The sequence below is a fragment of the Sorex fumeus genome, unplaced genomic scaffold (assembly GCF_029834395.1).
Source record: "Sorex fumeus unplaced genomic scaffold, SorFum_2.1 ptg000008l, whole genome shotgun sequence".
NCBI classification, from domain to species: Eukaryota; Metazoa; Chordata; class Mammalia; order Eulipotyphla; family Soricidae; genus Sorex; species Sorex fumeus.
Window position 1 is genome coordinate 68,834,026 of NW_026606065.1, and position 9,940 is coordinate 68,843,965.

At 34.1% G+C, this 9,940-nt stretch overlaps 1 non-coding gene across 1 annotated transcript; it reads right to left on the reverse strand.

The window, feature by feature from the left end:
• Nucleotides 1-2,477: 2,477 nt before the first annotated feature.
• On the reverse strand, nt 2,478-2,584 carry LOC130019450 (U6 spliceosomal RNA). Its single transcript, XR_008791779.1, has one exon. It is a non-coding gene; the product is annotated as a U6 spliceosomal RNA (small nuclear RNA).
• Nucleotides 2,585-9,940: the final 7,356 nt, after the last annotated feature.

The following is a 9,940-nucleotide window of genomic DNA, read 5'->3' on the forward strand; positions in this document are numbered from 1 at the left end:
AGTTGTGCTGAAATGAAGGTAGTAACAAGAACAGTTGCATATATTTAGCTTATCTCAAGACCAGATAATCATTGTTGGAAGAGGACATCTCTGTGAGGCACCAATAATAAAGCCAAGGGGTAATCTAGCACTTAAAATCTTAACCAGTAGACACTATGACTAGAAAAGTTGAAGCACAAACACTGCCATATATTTCAGACAGTGGAAAAATGGTATAATAAACAATTATTTCTTAAATATGTGAAAATATTCAAGCTTATTCAAATCTATATCTATGGTTCCATAGAAGCCCTATAAAATTGTTATAACAATTTAGAGAAGTATAACAAAGTTGAAAAATGCTGCCACATTTATCATCATTGTTTTACCTAGCACTTTTAGTTTTAAGTCCAAGGCTTTCACATTCCAAAATAAATATCTTTTATCATTAAATATTGTCTGTCAAATCTTAAATTTTAAGAATCCTTTTTGTTAATAGTCATTTTCTTTCCTCAGATTCTGGGCCATTCTTTTATAAGTGATCTTAGAGATCTAATCCTCTCTCATCATTTTCTACAATACACTATAATTTATCAAGTCAGAGATATTATCCAATTCAATATACAAAATTTTTACTATGCCCTCAAGAAATAAACATAAATTGTCAAAAACTTTACATATGCCTCCAATTTTAAGGTAGTCAAATTTCACAAATATTAACATTTAAACTTGTGCATTATAGAAAAATGAAAAATAATATTTTTGTTGGATACATTATTTTCCCACAACATTATTTGTAAAACTTTCTTTAGCATAGTATGAAGATTGGGGAAGATGCTAGGAAACAATTATTTTGTCTGATGAGATTCTTCAACGGAAGAAGATATTCAGTAATTTTTGAAAGTATTATCTGCATATGATTGTCTTGAATATCAGCATAAAGTAATTTACAGGAATCAGGGCCTCTATAAAACTGTTATGCTTATACCAGTAATTTAACCCTTAAGTTTAGGTCCTATATTCTGACCTTTCATTGGTTTCCATGCATTTTTGGAGTCCTACTGGTTTAATTATAAATAAATAATATTACAATAACATTTCCTATATACAAAGACCATACCAATTTGAAAACCATGCTTGAGACACGATGAACATGTATCAATGAGGCATTTTTTAAAATTTGTTTTAAAAATCAAAGTAGTTTGAGAGTATTTTTTAATGGTACTTTGGTCTAACTGCAATACCATACAATCAATCCAGAGAAGGCCAATCAAAACCTCTATAGGCAAAATTTTGGTGTCTTTGATTGCAAAATTCAAACTTCTAATTTCAAATAATTAATTATTGTCCAGAAACTCATGCTATGGATGTAACTGAATAAAGCATTTTCTACTTTTTTTTCTATTTTTTTTTTTTTTTTATTGAATCACCAAGAGAACAGTCACAGAGCCTTTCAGTTAAGTTTCGGTCGGTCATACAATGATCAAACTCCTGTTCCTTCACCAGTGCACATTTTCCACCAACAAGAACCTCAGTATACCCCCTCCCCCTGCCCCCCTACCTGTGTGGCAGATTTCCACTTTACTCTCTCTCTATGTTGATCATATTCAGTATTATGACAAAATACTCAACATTATTATTTGGAATTTTCCCCAACATTCAAACGTGCCAAAATGACATCATTAGATAATTTGTTTTCTATTGCTGATTATGAAGAACATATGATGTCGTGTGGTTGCAATAGCGGCCACGCATGGATTTCTGATATTTTAGTAATAAACCTAGAGGGATTACTGCCAAAGGCCCCTGGTTTCTGAGACTGGTTTGTGTGCCTCTGGAATCATGGTCATTCAAGAGCCAGAAAAGACATTTGAGGATAGCAACCCGGGGCATTGTCATGGCGCAAAGCAGAGCCGATTCCACTCCCCATCTCACGAGGCCCCACATGCTTCACAAATGCAGTCTCATACCTGGCTGTTCATTTGGCTCTAAAAATGGAGGCCACCATGCTGCCGCCACAGTGGGGAATAGGCAGAGGAACAGCCAACCTTCCCCTCCCAGGGCGGGATACCACCAAAGTTAAATGCACAATCCAGACACATTTCAATCGGGCATTATATTTTTCTCAGATTTTCCCAACATCATTCAAGCCTGTCTTTCAGGGACAAATGTTAGATCATTTATATTCCATTGATCACTTTGCATATCTGGAAATGTCACATAAGCGGCTGCATGGTTCGAAAAATAGTCCTGGTCCCCACATACCAGAGCCATGCTTTTAGAAGCTCACAGTCACCGGGATTCCATCTGGAGAAGGCGGGGAGACAGTACCTACCCCATCTGGGATGTCCCAGTGATATCAGCTCAGTATGGGGCCTGGAGCATTTTCAACTTTTTTTCTATTGATTCCATAGATTTAATAGATATGCATTTATGTCTTCTTTCTTTTTTTAAATTTTTTTATTAGTGAAACACCATGAGGTACAATTATAGACTTAAAAAATATGGAACGCTTCACGAATTTGCGTGTTATTCTTGCGCAGGGGCCATGCTAATCTTCTCTGTATCGTTCCAATTTTAGTATATGTGCTGCTGAAGTGAGCATAACATTTTCTACTTTTTAAAGGAGAGCTGTTTTACTCTGTCCTTAAATTTATGAAGTAAATATATTTTGATGACTTGTATATTTAAAAGCTACAAATATATATTTGTATATATATGAGTTAGGTGTATCTAGCTCTTGATTCATAAATTTTAACATTCTAGTACATTTTTCTCTCCTTAGGAAATTTTGATGCTGAATTCTTCAACTTATTTTGTAATGATTAACAAGTATCCCATTGGAAAATCAAGATAATCAACATAACTCAGTATAGCTGGGAATTTAGCATGTCTGAGATAAGCCAAGATACAATCTTATTTATTTACAAAAGTCATTTTAGGCAGATAAATAATGGAAATTATACCCTATCTTCATAGAAAGAATAAGTGATATTCATACTTTTAGATATTCCTATTTTACTTCATTTGACATTCATGGGTATTATAAACATGTTATCCATTAACTTTTCAGGTAACACTGGATAGTGAGGTTTTATCAGGGTTACAATTCTTTATAACTAACAGACTCTTCAAAAAAAATCCACAAGTTTATAATGAATGAGTTCTACAAAGAAGATGCATTTAAAATTGCTTACGGACTACAGGAATAGATTGAGACAAAATGATTACTTTATATCCCAGGCATTTCCATTATCTAGTCTCACCTCTTTGCTGCCCTTTTTCACTTTTTTTCTAATCCTACTCACTCTCTCTACCTAAGCCATTTTCCCCTGTATCCCAGTCTACAAGGCAAAATCATGCACCTAGATGTTTTTGTGACCCTTAAGATTTGGTCAAGTCTTCTTGCTCTTGTACCACACATACTTCCCTTATCACCCATCCATAATGGTTGGTTTGTTGTCAAACTTTCCTGCAATCTCACTGAGAACTTCTGGGTCATTCAATAAATAAATGGACCACTTTCATAGTAGCAGCTATACATTTTAAGTCAGTGACGAGTCGATACTATGCAATTTGATTTGAGTATGGAGCTGTATATTTGAAGTCATGATGTCCTTGAATATCTAGTTGGCTCCATATAACCACCTGTGTTATTTCTTCTTTTCCTTACAGAACTTGTTTTCTTTCCTTTTTTTCTGTTTACCTCCCACTAATTTGTTAGGTTGGCTGGAGTATTTACTTTTTCTAAAATGCCACTGAGTAGTGACCTTGCCCTTCTCTTATATCACTTCTTGTTCTTGTGTTCTACCTCAGTCCTGAAGCCATTGTGATTATTTCCAGAACCACAACAAATTGTTATTTATTCTTGTGTTGAGTGTACCATTAGCACCGAATAAATTAAATTAATAATGGTACCACTAATCATCATAATTATCTGTTTCCCTAAGGCAGATCCAGCAGGAAATGAGAAAATTCGGAGGATGTTCTCCTTTCTATAAATGTTCTCCAAAATGTCTAAGGATATTCTATAAAATGCTTTTTAGAGAGTATTTCTCTCCACTTATTTTGTCAATGTATATAAACAATAAAAAACATTGATGTTTGAGAAAGCACTTGTTGATACCTACAGGAAAATAAGATAACATTTAAAACCCTGAATCACATGGTTTCTTTCTCATTGGTGTGATATATTATTTTTTTGTGCTGCATATAAACTGTCCCCTTAAGAGAAGGAAAGAAGCTCACCTTAATTCATACACCAATGACTAATAGATTATAAGAAAATTACAGGTAAAATTATGGTAATTCAATTATATGCAAAATTATTTCTACTTATGAGATCATGTAAACTGTATGTTCCCATTATTTCTTTTTTTATTTTTTTAATTGAAACACCATGAGAGCAGTTACAAAGTTTTTGGTTTAAGTCTTGGTTATACAATGATAAAACACCTGTCCCTTCACCAGTGCATTTTCCACCATCAAAAAACCCAGTATCCCCCATCCTGTCTCCTCCCCCTCCCTGTACGGCAGACAATTTCCACATTGCTCTCTCTCTACTTTGATTATATTCAATATTTCGACAGCAAACCCACCATTATTATTTGGGATTTTTATCCCAACACTCAGATCTGCTGAATAGGCAACATTAGACAATTTGTTTTCTATTGCTGATTATGAATTGCATAGGATGATGCGCAGCCTTGATAATGGCCATGGGATTTTGGAATTCTGAAGTTTTAATAATTAAATCTGGAGGGATTTCTGCCCAAAGCTGCTGGATTCTGAGCTCTGTCTGTGAGTCTCTGGGACCATGGCCGATAAGCAGCTTGATCAGCAGCCTGAAGGCTCATTCATGGGCAGCAACTGGGGGTCTCGTAGGGGCTCAAGGAAAAGGGCCATCTCCTACCCCATCCCATGAGGCCCCACTTTTTCTCGTCACTGCGGGTCCCTCCCTGGCTGCCCCTAAGCCTCTGGAAGATGGTAGCAGCGACCGAGCCACCAGGGGAAACAGGCCAAGGCTCAAAACTCATTCCCACCTGGGGTGGTCTGGTGCTGGAAACCTAATGCATAGTCCGGGCATATTTCTGCCAAAAGCCACATGTTTGATATTCAGCAATGCAATGATCAATCACCCATTCCTCCACTAGTGCAAACTTTCCACCACCAATATCCCCATTATTCCCCCCTCCTTTTCCATTTCAGTTCTTATCCTGCTTCTACAGAAGACAATTGTTCAGATACTCTCTATGTAGTTTAGTGCATTATATTTTGCTTGGATATTCCCACCGCCATTCAAGTCTGCCTTCTAGGGGCAGATGCCAGATCATCTATTTTCCATTGCTCACTTTGTATATCAGAAGGTCCTGGTCAAAATACATCGCAGCCATGCTTGTAGAAGCTCATGCTCACCAGGATTCCATCTGGAGAAGGCAGGGAGACTGCACCTGCTCCAAATGGGGCACCCCGGTGATATCGGCTCAGTTTGGGGCCAAGAGCATTCTCCAGTGTTGTGGTGCCTGCCAGCCAGGATTCATCACTGCTGAGCACGGCAAGATGGCACCAGAGCTCCCATTATTTCTTGACCTCTTACATTACAGACATTTTCTGTACAGAATAAATACAAGTGTAAATTCGTTGGTTGAAAAAAAACACATACTCCATAAAATTGGAATAACTCTCTTATTTGTATATTTCTGTACTATTTTTCTTTTCCACAAATTTTGTATACTTGAGTTTTATTTTGACATAAAAAAAGCAACTTTACTTTGAATTTTATGCATTGAATTACAATTTCATTTCCTGTTACATCACTAATTTATTTAATGTCACATTATGAGTATAGGAATCAGTCTTTAATCTCCTAAGATTTGTGTTTTTTAAAGTGAAATTCTAATTTTATTTTTCACTTTGAGCATCATCGAATTGACGATCATAAGTACTCAATGGCTTTAAATAATTGCTTTTGTGTTTATTTCATCCAAAAAGACTTAATCCTAAAATTATTCTCTCTAAAATACTATGTTAGATATATCTAATCTTTAAATTGCTGGACTTTGCAAATGATGCTATGAATTTATCTTAGATTTCACTTTCTTGTTGGCTATTGTTTATTATGCCTGCTATTTATAATATACTTTTATGAAATTTTAGTATTTTAGAAATATTTTGCAAATGAATTGCCATTTTTTCATACTCAGAAAATTTTTTTCTTTTCTTTTATATTGAGAAATGCAAACCATATGTTATAATTATGATACATTATGAAAACTTTTAACCTATGCTCATGCCTATATCATGTATGTTTTTAATTCATTCATTCTAGGTGAAGTCCATCACTGTCTCACTGCTAATCTATACTTTTTCATAGTGTCTTTGCTGTTCCTGGAAATACAAAACAAAGCAAGCTAAAATTGTTTTGTCTTTCATGACCCTCCATCTACCATTTGCTCACTTTCCACTTATTCTTCAGTAATTTCCAACAATATTATAAGATTAACTTTATTCTTTACCTCTTTATTGTGAAATCAAGTTAACTTTTTAGTACTTGTTCTCTTATCTGGTTCATCTGTATTCATGGTATAAAGATGCCCTTTCACCTTTTGTTAGATCCCAGATCAGTTCACTCAATATGTGACCAAGTAGCATTGATTATTTTGAATTCAAGAAAAAAAAAGACAGTTCAGAGGTCAGAGGCTCCTATCTTGCATGCTTGAGGACCTAAGTTCGATTCCTGTTAATGCTACCCGCTTCCTAGAACAACCTTGTGTAGCACTAGAGGACTCCAAGAATGTTCCAGCCCAGGTGTTAAATTATTCAGTGTTATTGATAACATATCAATAAAAGTAACCCCTTGAGCCATCTGAGCACATCTAGGAAGTGATCCCCACCCTCAAAATAAGGCCAACATTTAAATGGTACCCTAAAGGTACATTTCTCCTAGAAGCAATATTTTTTTCTGACCCTCCTCTATTTCCCCAGAAAATGGGGTTAAGGACTATGTAAAAGATGCCCTAACTGTGCAGAAATGAGATGGTATTTTGAAATTTTTCTTATATCTGCCTTTGCTTCAAAATAGTTAACTAAAAATAAACCTTATGTCAAAAAAAGGCATATCTGTCTGTCTATCTATCTATCTATCTATCTATCTATCTATCTATCTATCTATCTCACCTTAATGGCTCACTTACTGTCTTAGAGAAACACATTTTTCTGATAAGATTTTCTGACCCAAGACTAGATAAAACTTTCTCTGTTTTTATAAAATCAAATGAATATTCTTAAATATAATATTTCTCAAACTATCTGGTTCATCAATATTTGTACTTTTACTCCTATAGTGTTTAACTTGATTAAAATATATGATAGTGCTTATTGATGTTCATATCCCCTATATCTAGCATAGCACCAATATTTAATATTTTACTTAAATTTTAGAAACGGGCAATCATTGACATGGTTTGTAATGGTGTTATAGTATTAGAAGCACATTAAATCATTAGAAGCACATAATTCAAACAAAACTTATTTTAACCCATTATTCTTACTAATTTTCCTATGAAAATTTCATAGGAGAAATTGCTAAGACGAAAGCAAACTATGAAGGTTGACAGAGTTTGATACGTTATAGCAATATATAAATACAATATGCTTTCTCTTTTGTCATTCCTTTAGAGCCAAATGGAAATCAGATTAGACACAATATGACATTTGAACTTATCCTAAGGGAAATGATGGCCTTCATTCACTGTACATTGACGAAAATGTTAATTTCATTCTGCTCAAAATGTAAGGAAATTTCCATAATTGGACACAACACAAAGAAGACTGTTTGGAATAATTATTATATATTTGTCAAATTACAGAAATCTTATTTTCTCTACCTTTATAAAATTCATTGATGCTGTAGTACTGAAAATAAGTCTGTCACTGTTTTCTATTTGAATGATTTATGCAGTAATTCTAAATCATTAAAATCTTTAATTCATTGAGATTCTTTCTAAATTTTTTATATTATGAACGCTAAAATCTTGAAATTACTTGATTTAAAATAGAATACATCATCTTTTTTTTCTTTTTTAAATTTAATTCGAGGGAAAAGTCTCTTAAACAGGAAAATATTAACAATTATCTATAACTAGGACATTTCGAGGTGTTATATTGTCCTATTAACTTGCAAATGGACAAATGAAAATTGTTAATAGCCTAGAAAATCCACGACAAGTATAATATCTTGAATTTAAAACTTCTACCTGCAGTGAATTTTTGTGGCCAAGTTACAAAACACTCAATCTAAGGGATTATAATGGAAATGCAAAAAAGATCTTTAAATATAAGAGCAGGCAGAGATACTGCCATAATACAAAAGGAATTATTCTCCAACAAAAGGCTGAATATATAAATCATTGTTATGAAAAATACCTTTCTTTGTAGTTATATTCAATCTGCAAATCATAAACTCATTCTTGCTAGCAAAAAAAATGATTTGGATTTGATTTTAATGTTGATTTTTTTTTCATGCTACTCCTCATTCTACATCTGTTCTGACTCTTCTTTCAATCATTTCCTTTGTGATTGCTTAGCTTCATGCTTCCTATATTTTGTTAGACTGAAATGTAATGTACTCAAGGTTTGTATTGGCAGACCCATGCAGCGAGTCAGCTCTGATGCTAGCTTTCAGCTCAAATGGACAAGGCAGGGAGCTTTGGAGAGGGAAAAGGCAAGCTGCAGAAAATGGAGACAGAAGAGGAAAATAAAATCATTTATATTTCTAAAGTGGCTAATGTTCCTTGTTGCAAAAAGTTATTCTGGATGAGAATACCTCTCTTCAGATAAGTACCAGCAGATGTTTCATCTGCAGAGGAAGATACCTGTTTCAAAACACGTAGTTTGGATTATTTTTGGATTATTTTTAATGGTGTGATATCTGCCTCCTGTTTACTTATATGCTGTGAAGTATCCTCAGTTTTGCTGGCTTCATTAGTTCCCATTTACTCCACTGTTGGCTTACTTTGTATTCTGCTGTCGACAAGTAACTAATGGGCCTTGGGGAGGCATCTGGTCAGAAAATCTTTTCTATCTGAAACTCTTTAGATTGTGCCAAGTTGTTTGGTCATCATATTAAGGAATAAAAAAAATTAGATTTTATTTTGCAGTTCCATTTTTAATGGAATAGGTACATAATAAAAGTATAATAGATTGTGTATACATAGACAAAAAGGATTTTATTTTTACTCTTCTCATTAAGAATTTTCTTGAATTTCCAGGGATTGCCTGAGCAATAAAATGCCAAATTCTACCTGTTTATTTGAGCAGTAATTATATATTCTGGGTAGAAAGCACTCGGCAAGACTCTGAGGAAGTCTGTTAGTCATTTCATCATTTTATGCAGCATTGATCTTGCTGACTGCACGGAGCACTAATAGAACAAGTTAATGGAGTTTATTCTGTCACAAATGCTGCCAGTTAGAGAAGATGATTGCCATGTATGGAAAACTAGGCTCTCTAAGTTCTTCTAAAAGATGTCTCAAAATATTAAATCTGCTATCTGTCATAGAGGAAATACATATATAATGCCTTCATAATATGAGAAGTGGACGTTAGAATTTCAAAGTAGAAATTGCAGAGTTTTTGTTGATTGTGCTTATAAAAACTATAATGAAATATAGCTGCTTGATTTTCATCAATGATTTGTGCATCAAAATGATATTTTTTTTCCCAGAACATCAAGCTCTCTTAAACAGAGAGATGAGAAACACATATTTGATGAGTTGACTTTAAACCAAACTGTCCTATTTAATGCATAACTGACAGTCTGGAATTGAGGTTGATAAAGATGCAAAATCCAAATGCTGTAACCCAAACTGCAAAAAAATGCATGTTATTCATGTTAACATATGAAGCTGATCATAAGATTCAATGCTAATCTGACTGAATTGACAGGAGTCCTATAACATAC